We start from the raw sequence: 15,643 nt of genomic DNA, 5'->3' as shown, positions 1-15,643 counted from the left end.
GATGTTATAAGCACGATGGTTGACTGCTTTTTTTTTAGTTTTCCCCGAAACGCAAGGCAAAGGGAACTATGCCCATACAGCCATGTCTTATGTATTTTTTCTTAATGATGATTTATGAAATGATGAAAGGTGATGACGATGAATGATGAAACCTAAGCCCCCATCCTCGGAGCAGACTCCTACTCCGAACCCCAAACAAATTAACTCAAAGGTCCTAAGGTAATAAACTTTCGAGTTATGAAGCGGTTTCTTGGCACGAAGCGAAAATAGATAGGTAGACTTTGTTTATTAAATATTCCGATATAATAACATGTTTGTTTTACGACTAACTTAATTCGATCACTAACCACAAAACACCATTTCGCATTGATTATTTAGATTATTCAATGAAGAAAGCAACCGTCCCGTTTCCGTTCCCGCCAAAAAAAAAAGTATACATTCAAATTCAGTATGAAATTTTTCGTTTCATATAAAGTAAAAAATATCAACAAATCAAATCAACGAAAGAGTTTTAATTCGAAAAACAATAATTACCATAATTTTGTATAGCTTTAAAAACGGACAAATAAAAAACTTTCTTGACTTAACTTACACCATAAAAAACCCAACAGGTAATAAAAAACTTAGATCTATAAAAAGAAAAACAAAATAAGCCGTTCCATTTTTTATAATCTTTTCAACCACAAACTGTTCCTATCAGCTTATCATAACGAGCATTGAACTTAAAAAAAAATCACAACCAGCTGAGGTACTTGACCCTACGGCCAATGAACCGGTCATTTAACTCTTTGTTTTTTATAACCGATACATTTAACTGCGAGTTCAAATACTTTTAAAGTACATGAGTGACTTGTTTCTTCGTATTCATTTAAGGACAGTTTTATCACTTAAGGTAAGTATTGGATATGTCTATCTAGAACTTATCAGACAGGTAATAACAGTTATCAGGGCCCTGTTCAATAAACATAAATAAATTGAATTGAATTAATAATATTTTCATATATAATTATATATAAAAGTAACTATATCCAAGACAATTACACTAAATAAAGATAAAAAACAAAAGTTTTTCAAATAATCAAAAACATACGGAATTACGTAACTTCGTCACATCAAATATTATGAGTTTTGAATAGTGTGTGTGTCGTTATACTATTGTGAATTTGTGATTAAATGGAATGTATTTGTTTATGTGTTTTAATGAAATATCTCAATAAATACAATTACATTTTAATGTACTTACCATCAAAGAGCAAAAGTGCAGTCAGTTAGCCCAGCGAATTACTTGTAAACAGTGGTGAAATTACGAATATTAAAATTTTGAAATTATTTATTTTTTTAATTTAATATTTTTATTTATTATTAATTAGTTGTCATAATTATAAAATGTATGTTTTTGTAGGTGTTTTTGGACTATTACAGAAATGACAGGTCTTAAATGCAACCAGTTAATTAATTACTTTGCAAGAAACTGATTGGACTTTTGCACCTTATCGTACATTGAGGAATGTGTGTGTAGCTTGAACAAAAATATTTCCTAGCTTCATAGTGGTGATGCAATGATTACCAAAAAAAATGTGTAATGTCCCAAGTTAAAATTTAAATTATGAAATTCATATTACTAAATAGAGACATGTCTAAAAGTAACGAAAAATATTTTCCTTTTGCTATTTAATTTATTTACACATTTTGATTAAGAAAAACGTAATAATAAGTCCGATATTTTATCAAGATTTTCTTTGAGGTCACAGTGTGCTTGTCACACAAATTCTGTAGTAACTTCGTGTTTTAACGTTTAGCAAAAAATGGCTGATTTGATTAGTTGGAAACCAGCCAATTGTATTTTACAATTGTAATATGTATTACCTAAACAGGTCCTAGGTTTGTCGGTAAGTGGTGGAAGCATTCAATCTATGATTTAAGAGTAAAAGAAAGTTAAAATCTGCCTCACCTACAATATTTTGTAATCGGGACTTTGCGTGGTATTACTCTAATAAGGTAGAAAATAAACTCACTTTATTAATCTAGGTAAGTATTTCGTGGCAAAGAAAAAAACGTAATTAAGTTGGTAAGTTAATTCCATTTTTTAGGGTTCCGAACCTCAAAATAAAAACGTAACCCTTATAGGATAGCTTTGTTGTCCGTCCGTCTGTTCGTCTGTGAGTCAAGATCTTTTTCTCGGAAACGCTTGAAGGTATAAAGTTGAAATTAACAAGATACGTATGTCTGCGGTCTTATGAAGCCGTATAAAAATCGAGCTTCTAAATCAGTGCAAATCAAAGATATGACTATTTTTAGCCAATTTTTGCATTTACAAACTTATATTTGGAAAACGAAGGCAACGTGATATAACGCCATATATATATTTTTTGGAATGTCGCCTGGGAATTCCCTCATTGGACTAATTATCAGTCTTTACGTCACAACCGCCCCATTATTACCCCATCACATTTATATCTTGTTTTTCTAGTTCACTTGATTGTGCATGCTGTGACTACTTGTAATTGAGCTATCTCTTAATCTTTTTTTATTGTCTGTAACTTTGCATGTGCAGAGTGTAGCTTGTAAGTTGTCCATAATAATAAATAAATAGATAGCATTAGTTGTGTCATTGGTCGAAACCCTCGATATTAATCGCGCCGCGCCGCGCGCGACGCTGTTGCTGTGCAGAGCCTGCAGAAATCTATTTATATAATACCACAGGCTTTTAAAGTGTACATAATATTCCTCTACCGCACATCAGCATCTCAAAACATTCCGATGTCCCGACAGGTCAACCCAGACAAACAATACAATAATTTGTTAGTCAAATACATTCACAACTCCGAACTCCTCATTTTTGAATTCCAAAGCCCCCATTGTTCGAATTAGAGGCGCCAGGGACCCAACATGAATAAAGAAACATTTAAGTATGTAAATAATATCTCACCAAGACAAGTGTTAAAACTGTATTTAAAAAAAAACTGTTGACTTTAAAAGCAGTAGCAAGTTCAATAACATTTATCAGTAAGTACCAACCTTTAATAGTGTATATCTTTTTAGGTTATACCGAATATAAACCTAGATGGGATTGGTTTAAAGATAGTAAGAGACGTAACACGAAGGTTATGCTAGGTATAAGCTATTCCGAGTATATTTGATGAGATTTGCTCTTCTTAATTTATGCTCGGTATAAAAAGTTACACCAGCGGGCTTAGCACCGTAAGCGCGCGACTCTTTCTCGCCTCGACATACTTCACCCGTCACTCTCTCACAGTACTGCACAGAAAGAGACAGACGATCTCTGTCGCGGCGAGAAAGAGTCGCGTGCTTATGGTGCTAGGTCCGCAGGTTTATTTGTAAGGCCGTTGGGGTTTTAATAAGGGACTTTCCACCTTACGTTCTTAAAAAATCACATAGATGACGTTGTTCAGTTTAGGAAGTTATTGATATAAATCATAGCCTTTTTTGTTATTGTGTCCGTCCGACAGGCAAAGGGAACATAGTCCATACAGCCAGTAAACCATAGCCTAAAAATGAATCATGGTAAAAAAAAATAGTTTGTAGAAGCCAGATCTTCATACTTCTTACTTGGTCCTTGGTCAGATATAAATGGGTATATGTATGTATGTATTTATATTTGTATTTATATATTTCTATTTTATTTTTATTCTTTATTTATTTAATTTTTTTTCTTAAATTATACTTTTATTATTTTTATTTACTTTTTTTTATGTTAGTATTTTATAATTTTATACAAAATGTTGCACTGTCCCGCACCAAATTGTAATAAATGTTTACTTTACACTGGTTGCCTGGAAGAAATTGCTGCTTAGCAGATTGTGCTGTATCTTTCGTCCATTTGCGTAAATTTGTTTTGTATGTTGTATGCAATAAAGTATATTTGATTTGATTTGATCTTCATTTAGAGTGGTAAACAGAGTTCTAAACTTCAAAGTCCATAAAAAATAAATACTTTATGGCCAAAGAGAATACCAACACTTTGGTCCGTTAGCCGTACTGTCAGCATCCTAAACTCAACAACGCCATCTGTTATTTTCAAAGGTCTTCATCTAGAAAGCCTGTCATTAGCCATTATGCTTTTAAGACGTGTAAATACATAAATAAATTGTATTTTAATTGTGTTTATTTACATGCGAGTGAATGATATAATCTCTTCTCTTTTATCGTGTGGGTTGTAAGGTGGATTATCAAAAAATATAAGTAATTATAAATAGGTAACTAAATATTTAATAACTTTACATTAAAATACTTCTGCCTCTACCTGCTTTATGTATTTACGAGTAATAAAATTAAGACGAGAATACGATTTCGTAGAAAAATTACCACCTTAAGCAAGCCAAGAAAATCAACTTAAACCCTACCTCCTATCCAACCCATACAACACCGCACCCTGTACATATGTAAGTGGGGTTCCATTTTAAATACATAACAGCCAAAACTTCGTTACACGCGGGTTCCGTATAGTAATTTATATGTAAATTTCTCGGCATATGTCGATGATTTTCTTTACAAGTCGTGCTGAGTTTGTTGATTAACAAGGATAAAGTTAAATTAAATCTGATGCCGAACATTTACGGTGTAGAAGAGTGTGTCGAGAACTCTAATGTTTTAACTGCTGGCTTTTAAAGGAGTTTAATATATGAAAATTACCTATTCTGTGGTAGGTGGAATTTTACGTAAACTTTTCTGGGACGAGAATCCACGCGTGTAAACTTTATTGTTCTGTATATAAATATATTATTCGCTCTCAGTTAGGGAGGAAAGCAGAAAGCTGTATTTATGTTTACATACATAAATGGAGCGCTCCCCATTTGTCCGGCCAAGTAGTTAATGCCATTTGCGGCACATCTACAATAAGTCACGTTAAAAAAAAAGCTACACCGACAAGAGCGTGGCTCTTAAATTAGTTATGATATTATTATATGTATGTCATCGCCAATGTCGCAAACTGATGTATCTGCATATTTTGGCAAAACTGATTTGCAGTTTTTACAATTGGGTTGTTTCCTATGTCAAAGATAAATTATGAAATTCTGATTAAGTACTTCTTAGTTATCTGTCTTTATTATGTAAACATAAATACAGCTTTCTGCTTTCCTCCCTAACTGAAAAGGCGACAAATAACGGTTCCTTTTGTCTATTTAACTTATTTATGAATTTTAATAAAGAAAAATGTAATAATAAGTGCGACATCTTGTCACATTTTTCTATGACGTCACAGGTTACTTTATCATACAAATTCCAATTCCAACTCGTGTTTTGACGTTTAGTAAAAAGTTACTGATTTGACTAGTTGGAAACTAGCCTATTGTCAATAAAACACAAATCACTTTAGCAAAAAGTCGGCCACGATATATTTATTATGTGTGTGTGTGTGTGTATTATATATATATCGCAGGGATATGATAAAAACGGGGATTTGATCAATTCCCTAAGGGATTAAAGGTTTATTTGGTAATTCTTCACAAAATTTAAAAAAAAATGCTGATAAAATGAAAGACACTTCTTCTAAGAATGCCACAAATCAGCTTCATGTTTTAATAAGTGATTATTACAAATAGGCCTATCATACTATCATACGCAACTAAAATATTTTTTATTTTTTAAAGAAATTTTTGTTCATTATTTCAAAAAAATATATTGTTCTAAGTAATGGTGATTTTTTATATCAATATTTCCTTGTATTACACACACCTGATTATCATAATTATGTAGGTATATCTTACCAAATAAACCTTTAAAATACCTAAGCAAAATTATTTTTGTCATTTCACTGAACCAATTTAGGGATTTGTTCAATTCACTAGATTTGGAAAATCGTGTTGTTATTTTAACATCTTCCGTGATTTGATCAAATCCCTTAGGGAATTGTTTTTATCATATCCCTGCGACATATATATAATGAATATGTTAAGCAACCGTATATATTAACACATGATTACAAACTTCGTCAAACTATCGAAGTAGGGTTAAGCCTATGCTCAAAGTCTGCGGTATGTTATCGATTAAAACTTGAACTGCCTAATCGATTCCTTTACTAATCGATTCACAATTAAACTCGATTCGCTTGTTCAACTTTTGGTCGGAGATTAATGACTCACGAGTTGAGTTTGGGCTGTTACAAATGAATTTGTTGATCCATTGTCGAGTTGAAACATTTGTCTTGGTTAAGGAAGTTCGTTTTGAAAGAAAATTGTTAAAAAGTTTTTAGGAGTCGTCATCTCTAATTTAAGAACCACGCTCTTGTCGGTGTAGCATTCTCCATGCTACTTTTTAAGGAAAAATAAGGCAGTGGGTACCCTCTTGCCTTCCGCCCCACAGTACTGTCTGACGCGAGTGGGATTGCGCCCAGAGTAGTCTATTTTAAAGGCGTACTAGGACTACTGTCCTCCGCCTCTGAATAGTACTGACTATTACTGCTGCCCTCTGTCAGCTTCCGGTTACAGTCCCTGTGACTCGCCGTCCTGCATTGCCGTACTGATGGCTCCCATCTCCGCCTATGCAACCGTTGAGGTCTTTACCCGTATCCCTGGGTAAGGGTTATACGCTATACCCCGTAGGTCTGGGTCCCTATCTGAACTTAGCCACCACCTCACTCTGGCCTACTGAAGTCCGCGTCCTTTCCGCGGGAAAGGACGCACCGAACAGGAGTTTCCCCAGTGGAGGGCAGAGAAGATGACTCTGTCCCCTCTGGGGCTCGATTAATGGTCTTGAATGAAACCAAAATCAAAGGCGACTAAAAGGGGTCGTAGGTAACTAAAATATAAAGCAGGAACTTATGCCAGGACCTCTGTCCGTTCGTTTGATAACAAAATGACAGGTATAAAAAAAAATTATGGTGTCTACAGGAATTAGCACCACTATCTGCCTAAAGGCTAGGTAATAAAGGGAGGCCTGTGCCCAGCAGTGGAACGTATATAGGCTGTTTATGTATGTATGTATGTATCTTAGGTGCTTTTATCTAAAGTATAATTAGAAGACCGTACAGAACACAGGTTATATTTATACTCCTGACATTATGTTAAGAAGTGTCAACTCCTAAACCGAATTGAAAATTCTCCCCGCGCGTTAAAATTTCTTAAACATCTCATAAAGTTAACCCAAAATGTAAGTTTATGTTCAATGAAGTTCGTTGGTTAATGATGTATAGCAAGTCGTAGGTACATTTTAACTTCTATTCGTTCAAGTAACTCCGCTCCACTTATTATATTTTAACTTTGAGATTAAATACGCTTCGTTGATCTTGAACGGTTCAAGTTATAAGCGTTAGCGATAACTAAGAAATGAGTTATTTAAAGCGATACTTTTCATTAAAAATCCAAAATGTTTTTCTATAAATATAAATTTTATGGGGTTTCCACAGGCTTCGCGAAGCGACACCATTCCTTTGAGGATTTGCACCCGTTGTGCTGACACTCCCGTGCATTCCAGGTTTACGTGGGAAGCAGTTTCTTCTGCATCCAGACAGCCTCTACAGAGTGGGCTGTGTTGTTAACCCTAAATTTAATTAAGTAGATGTTTGTTAACTAGGCAGTGACCCGTAATGCTGCCCACTACTATTAGAAGGTCATTACGGTTTAAGCCAAACAGTCCACGAGTACCTAAAGCTCTTGGATATCATTGAAATGATATCCTTCGACTGTCTGCATGTGGGCAACGGTGCCCATTTGCCTGATTTGTTATTGTACGGGACCGTACCCACGAACGTAACGGACTGAAAGGTGTCGGCAGGATTGGTTCGGGTCCATATGTCCTGATCCTGTCCTTGCCAGTTCGTCGGCGGCATCATTGCCCTGTGATGTTTCCAAAGGGGGAATGTTTCCGTTGTTAAAACTATTTAGTAGTAAGGACACTGGCTGCTTTTATTTTTGAAATTGTTCTTTCTTGTACTGTGGTCTTTTCTCCCGAAATGTTAGGCAATAAAGCTCTTTTTACATAAGTTTTGCGTCTTTTTAAGTACTGCCGGGAACGTTTTCAAAGTAAGGAAACATTGCCGGGACCACATCACTGTTGACTAGCGACTCACTGTGCGCTTTAATCCATTTCAGGATAACCTTGTTGGTCAAGGCTATCTTCTGACATCTAGCTCTATTGATGAACTATACATGGAAACTTCATAATCATCCCCGCTACATCTCTTGACTCGCAACCACGAAAATCCCAAAGCAAACTTCCTAATGTTTGGATTAATAATTCAGCCGGCCTGTCGAAGGCATATCTTATACATTATGAAGTAATTCCGAGATGTTATGCCAGCGCTCTTTACAGATCTAAGTATATCTTAAGTATGTTTTCGTGACGTGTATACAATATGCACTCATGAATAGCATGTGGAATCCAGTAGTAGGTTTTGTAAAAAGCTTGAAACGGCCTAATGTGGTGAAAAAACGTGAGGACACAGTGAGTGCGGTTTGTCGTAGTGAGTTTGGTGCGAGTTCAGATGGTTCCGAACATTCCGATATCAAAAACATAAACAAGCGGCAAAAGGGTAGACAGATATGTCTGCCCGTAGAAAATTATGGATCCACTCCAATCTCATCAGTCATCCCGTGATCATGGCACTTGCAACAGTGTCGAAGTATCGGGAGTCTCATATCCCCATTTAAATGCGGTAAGAACCCGTTATTATGTGCTTTAATATGCACCCAGTCCAGATATGTTTAAGTCACATATAATAACGGGCGATTTTTATTGTCATTAGACATACATACATAAACTCACGCCTATTTCCCACAGGGACTATGGAATTGCATTAGCTTCGAACCTGACACTCTTCTCTTGCTTCGTCCATATTCATCAAACGCTTCATACACACACGCAGGTTCAGAGTAGGCCGTATTGACGTTACTTTTAAATAAACAAAGAAACTGTTAAACAGTATAACTGGAAACCTGACAGATATTTTTTTGCCTATTTTATGACATGTAACACACGATGCTCAATCATGACCAAAAAAACTTATTCTTATTTTGTAAAAATATTTATAAATGATCTTAATACAAAAAGACTATTGAATAATTAAGAGTCGAACATAGATTGTTTAAAGTAAAAAAAAAAAAACAAATATTGTGTGACTGACCATTATTAAAAAATAAATAAATTATACATACATACATAAATAAACTCACGCCTATTTCCCACCGGGGTAAGCAGAGACTATAGAATTCCATTTTCTTCGATCCTGACACACTTCTCTTGCTTCCTCCACATTCATCAACCGCTTCATACACGCACGCCGGTTCAGAGTAGATCGTATTAAACCTTTTCTAAGGACATCTCCAATTTGGTAAATAAATTATACACCCAAATTATCGTTAAATGCTAAACCATATCCGACATATTTCATATTTTATTGTTACAACCGTCAAATAGCCAATTATAGTCTAAATATAGACGAACCCTTCAAATGGGAACCTTCAATCCAAATACCTAAAGTTCACATTTTATTTAGAGTATAAATACTAAAATCAACTACAACAACATGAAAGTTCAGCCCCGCGCAGTAATAATAATAATCTGGGAAACCTCAAGGAGGGCAGCGGACATCCTCTAAGGCCTAATGCACAGCAGCACGAGCGAAAGCGGGGGCGGAAGCGATAATGATAGTTCCCTTCATCTATACTTCCACAGTCATCGTGAATTTCACCGTTTTGGAGCCTTTGGCTTTTAAAAATAATGTAAATTCAATTAGTTCAGTGGCTTTTTTAAGTCAAGTGTTTTTAAAGCTTATTTAATTATACTGTGAACCTTCATTGTTCAAAATTGTTATAGTATTACCTACTAAGTAAGTAATGACGGTTAAATTAGATATTGTCTTTGGTAGCCTTCAGACGTCACACGTCAAAAAAGTGCATAATTCAAAATAATGTAAATGCAATTAATGAAGTAGTTTAGTGAGTTTAAGTCAAATGTAAAGTCTATTTATTTATATTGTGAACCTATTGTTCAAAATCTACTACTGACCTATTCTTGTTTGTCATTTGTGTGGTAAATAAATATTAACTGATTATTATAAAAGCATCTTTCGTAAGTAGTACTACCTAATTACTTACTTAGGTACGTAATTACTTAGGTAGTACTACGTAAGTACCTATTAGACGGTTAAATTAGGTATTGTAATTAGTATCCCTCAGACGTCACACACACAGTTGCATGTGTTGATAATAATAATAATAATAGTGTAGTGTCTGTGTAAAACAATGTTATTTGTTGTGTCTATGATACGCTGTACGACGCGACGCGCGGTGAAATCAAACATAAGGCGGTGTATAAGAGCATTCAAGCTAAAGCAGCATCACGCGTGTCAAGTTTATGTCATAATCGAGTAAAGGCAAATTCTGACCAAACTATATCAGTGATTTTTGTCATTTTTAAGTATTTTTATGTCCTCACCGAGAATTGAACACAGGACATGCAGAGCAAGATTAACGCTCTTGCCGCTTGAATATGGAGGCAGTTGGTTTAATTGTAGCGTTGACAGCGACTTTCCGAACGGCGACCCGCGCCACGACGAGTCTCTTTACGGCGAGTGGCCTTATTTTCCCTCTATGTCGAGCGAGTTTTGATGTCATTGTACAGTTATGGTAAAAACTGTTTTGCTGTTTTCTTAGAGATTCCGTTTTCGTTGCCCGCTACCTCTTTGTCAGTGTAAGTTAGACTTTATCGATGTAAGAGCTCGTAAAGCGATCCTTCTAGCGATGACATCGTAAAGGTGCCATTAAATCACGCGCAACAGGCTGTGTGGTCGCACCCTAATAAAATAAGGGTCCAAGACTATAAAGTGATAGTTCTATAGTTCGATAAATGTGGACCAGTGGTTGGGCGTTGGGCTCACGATCCGGAGGTCCTGGGTTCGATTCCCGGTGAGGACATATCACAAAAATTACTTTGTGGTCCCTAGTTTGGTCAGGACATTACAGGCTGATCACCTGGTTGTAAGAATTTTTGATTGAGAAAAAAATAATAGCTAAATAGGCCAACATTGGCCCCAATTCCTGCAGACACCTAATTTTATTTTAAGTTCTATCCGTCATTTTCTTATCCGCCGAAAAGGAATGGGACGGATGATTGACAACTGTTAATTTTAGAATGAAAAATAACCCGAGCGAATAAAATAGGCATCTCGCTCATATGCAATCCGAACTATAACTTAATTCTGTCGGGTTACTGGCCAATATAAAATTTTGGAAGGGGTTTTTATGTTTCTGGGTAAAATTGACGTGTGTTCCATTTTTATGCCTGTCGATTACCCGTACCTTTCCTTTTTGGCGGATAAGAAAATGACAGGTATGATTCAAAATAAAATGAGACGGTGTATACTGGAAATAGAAAGAAATAGAAATAGAAATAAGTACTCTTTATTTTTTTATTTTTTTCTTCTTTATTTCTTTTTGGAATCAGCGTTATTGTATCACAGAAGATATCAAGAGATCTAAATACATTCTGATTATCAGGTTTGGCCAAAACTATAATATCACAGTTAGTATTTAGGTACATAGTTTCATTTACAATAACCAAATCAGATATCTACACCAACGGTCGACAAAGCAAGGTCTGAACGTGAATGCTGTGCAAGCATTATGCAATGCAAACACTGGGTATTGGCTTCCAGGTATTGCGTCGAGTCTAGATCACAGGTTCTCAACCTTATTTTCACCACCGCCCTTCTTGTATTCGAGTTATAGCGTTGACAACGACTCCCCGAACGGCGATTCCACTACGACGGCGGCGCACAGTGGGCCGGATTTTGAAAAAAGGACCTTAGGGATTCCGAAGTTTTTACCGATGCCATTCGTTAAAGATTATCAACACAATCAACATTACTACTGAAGCTTTTTTGATTAAACGAAAACTCAGAAAGTTATAACGAAAAATGAGTTTTTTTACTATGGAGCGCCACCTATGTTTCGCTGGTTCTCCAAGTAGGGCACAAATCCCGTCTTGTAACGACTTATACTCTTTTTTGTGGGTGTTTTGCCATGACTTGGATAAAAAATCAGATCGAGGCAGGTGCCCGATTTTTAAAAATAAAGGTTTGAACTTTGGTACTTTTTTCCTTATTTTCTGATATTGTTTTATGTAGTTACAGGTATTGGGGTAAACAATTAAATCAAATTATTATAGGAATAGAGTATATAGTAATATAAAGTATTATATTGTACAATTACACATGTACAGTTATCAAAATAGCAATGTAATAAAGATAAATACAAATACTTAATTGGGAAAAATCTAAACACACTCTTAAGTAGTACATTTTTAAATATTAAATAGAAATTTAAAATTGATCAATACATGGATAACACTTCGAAATCCCTAAGGTCCTTTTTTCAAAATCCGGCCCACTGTGCGGCGGCGCGGCGAGTCTCTTTACGATTGTGGCTTGGCAAGTAACAATTATTTTTATAATATATGCTTCTGCCATTAGATTGTATTTTGAAACAATTATGTCCCCGAGTAACGATAAAATAGATCTTCTTATCGTGTGGGTTATGAAGTGGATTACCAACCTCATCAACCCTGGTGTCAGGAATATTGTTGAGCCGCCAAAGGTCCCTACATACTTAATACATAATATGTAGTCGTTACATGAGCCCATAACCAACACCTTATCGTGCCTTCCGTAGGACGGATCATCTTACTTTCAGACAAGCAGGTGATCAGCCTGATAAGGCCTAACCAAACTAGGGATCACAAAGTGATTTTTGTGATATGTCCCCACCGGGAATCGAACCCGGGGCCTCCGGATCTTGAGCCCGTCGCCCAACCACTGGTCCACATTTATTGAACTATAGAACTATCAATTTATAGTCGTGGACCCTTATTTTATTAGGGTGCGACCACACAGCCTGTTGGTGATCTAGGCTACTATTTAGCTGCTAATAGCTATAGAACGGTATCTCCGCCCCGCACCAATTTATATCGGACGCCGAACTCACCCCCTCTGGGTCTTACTTTAGTTCCCCCAATAAGTAAGGAGGGGAAGGGGGCGCGGGCTACCTGTCCCGCTCTCACTTACGCGTTAGACGGCACACGGTAAAAATGAGATTATTGTATGAAGAGTCCAGGGTGTGACCAGATACCAGAATAAGAACTCTGCTCTCTGGGGGGAAGGAGACTGCTCTCCAAAACCCTCTAACAACTCTTATGGGCGTTGGATTACACACTTTGAGAACCGATGGCCAGTATAGATTGTCTAATGTCTAGATTGGTTCAGTCTAGGTAGTATAGGCTAGGTACTTCAATTAACTGAAGCGACTTAGGCTGAAGGAGTAACATAGTAGATTGAATGGTGAACTTGATTGATGGAGTGAGGAATGAAGTGTAAATTATAGTCCGTTTGATTAACTTGACGGATGGCGGTTGACTAGAATGATATTGTCCTATACCGCAGTGCCACACAGACATTTCAACTTTTTACACCTTCATGGGACCACAGACATAATGATTAGATGTTAATTTCAACTTGATACCTCCACGCGTAGCCGAGAAAAAGTTCTTGACAGACGGACGGATTAACAAAGTGATATATAAGTATTCCATTTTTTCTTTTGAGCTTCGGAACCCTAAAAATAGTCAATCAACTTTGCCAAAATAAAAGAAAAGAACAACATTTCAGCCAAAACACAATATAAGGATTAGAAAGAGAAGGACAAATAAACATTACTCAAATGCCACGTAATCCTAGATTATGTACAGCTCTCTTCATTAGAATATATTTGGCAAAGCCCGCTAAAAACAAATGTAACACAACTATGAAAAAATCAAGTGTGAGCTGGAATCACGCAGATGGTTCTGTATCAATATTACAAAATTAAGATTAGTAGCAGTGGAGAAGCGTGTATTCTCCATGCCCCCTCCGGTTGATTGAGAGATCTATGCCCAGCAGTGGGCCGTACAGAAACTGTTTATGTTAAGTGTAAGATAAGTCATACTAATTTTTGGTTTGTATGTTATAGAAAATGTGAAGGAAAACATTGTGAAGAAACCCACATACCCGAAAAATATGTTTCTATATATAGGCTGGTTTTCCCTTCAGCTTCGACCTTCCAATGTCAGATAGGCAATCGCTTGATAAAAACCGGGCCTGTCAAAAATCTTGATTAAAACCGGACCTGTCAAGGCGGACACTGTGAACAACGGGAGAACGCTAGCAAGATGATAAACCAAAGGACTTTAACGTCAAGCGTGATTGCAAATTGTCTTCTGGCTAAACTGCAGGTTGTCACGCCGAAACACATTACGAGCGTTACCGTATTGTGGTTTAACGGTATTAGTGGTTTACCTAACTATGCAATACTTTCAGGTTAAAGAAATCTTTATTCTCAAAAGAAATTTACATTTCACTTCATGAGAACTTATAAACTAACTTAATGTAAACAAAATAGAGTTGTAATAGGCTACTTGACACTCAGTGAAACGATAACAACACCTTGAGTAATTTAAACAAACTTATTTCGTAAATAAGGCAAAAGAAAAATGGTTTAATGATATAAATAAATAAATAAAAAAAAACTACTTATTTAGTATGTTCAGTTTTTCCTCCTAAGCCACGGAATCCCAAAAACTCGGAATACTTTGACAAGTCCATTCCGATATATTTTCAGTAATCCCACGATAAATACAGACCTTATTTAAGAGGATTACACCCCTCACCCCCTCACCCCCCCCCCCCATAATCCTTCTATTTAATTCCAAACACGCCACTGGCTAGGGATATGGAACGTGGGCTCAGAGATGGATTTAGGCAGTGGGGGTTAGGATTGACCTTCGTAATACAATAGGGATTACAATACGATTTACAAATAATTATAATAAAATATATAAAAATCAACATCATCTCCCTAGCGTTATCCCGTTTTCAAAGGGGTTCCCCCCTTTGAAAACGGGATAACGGGAACGCCCCCTTGACCTAACCTAACCTGTAAGTTTGACAGGTCCGTATTTTACAGAAGCTGCCTGTCTGACATTCCTTTCAAATTCAAATTCAAAAATATCTTTATTCAGTAGGTTTAACATAGTTTAACTTTGAATCATAAATTTTTACATAAATAACGTCACATCCGCCTAAAACTACTGCAGCTTCTCACAACCTGTATAGCCGGGGAAAATAAGCTGCAAGAAAAACCTCATCACAGGGCCCTAGACGTTCTTTAAAAAAATAAAATTAACATAAAATATTCGTATATAATTGAGTAATTTAGCTGCCTAATATCATTTCTCAGACAGTTAACCCCATGCATTCACAAGAAGAAGGGAACTTTCAGAAGGGAACAGCCCAATCACAAGAATGTCTTGAACCTACGACCTGTATAAGAATATATTATAATCAGAATACCTCTACCATGCTACTTATCACACCGCCGTGGCGAATAAAGAATCGCATCAAAAAGAAATCAACACATAACAAAACGCTCACGACTAAATGGGGTAGTCAGGGGTATATACCATACATCCATCGCAAGATGAACTAAGTACCCACACCTCACCGAGCTTTCTGTTAGACCAACGTGATAGAAAGTAAATCAGTCTCGAGCCAAGCTCGAACAGGTATCAAATAATTAATTTATTATACCATCTATCTAGAAACAAACTACCAACTATTCCTGAGGCGGTTGTTGTACCAAATGCCATTCGCAAA

General features: G+C 36.2%; 1 protein-coding gene across 1 annotated transcript in view; it reads right to left on the bottom strand.

Annotated features, from left to right (window-relative positions):
• Positions 1–15,643, bottom strand: part of LOC126376051 (somatomedin-B and thrombospondin type-1 domain-containing protein) — a 91,545-nt gene that overhangs the window by 56,478 nt on the left and 19,424 nt on the right. The gene's annotated exons all lie outside the window — the stretch shown is intronic.

The sequence above is a fragment of the Pectinophora gossypiella genome, chromosome 20 (genome assembly GCF_024362695.1).
Source record: "Pectinophora gossypiella chromosome 20, ilPecGoss1.1, whole genome shotgun sequence".
Classification (NCBI taxonomy): Eukaryota; Metazoa; Arthropoda; class Insecta; order Lepidoptera; family Gelechiidae; genus Pectinophora; species Pectinophora gossypiella.
The sequence above is the reverse complement of the archived record's forward strand: the minus strand, read 5'-3'. Positions and strand labels throughout refer to the sequence as shown.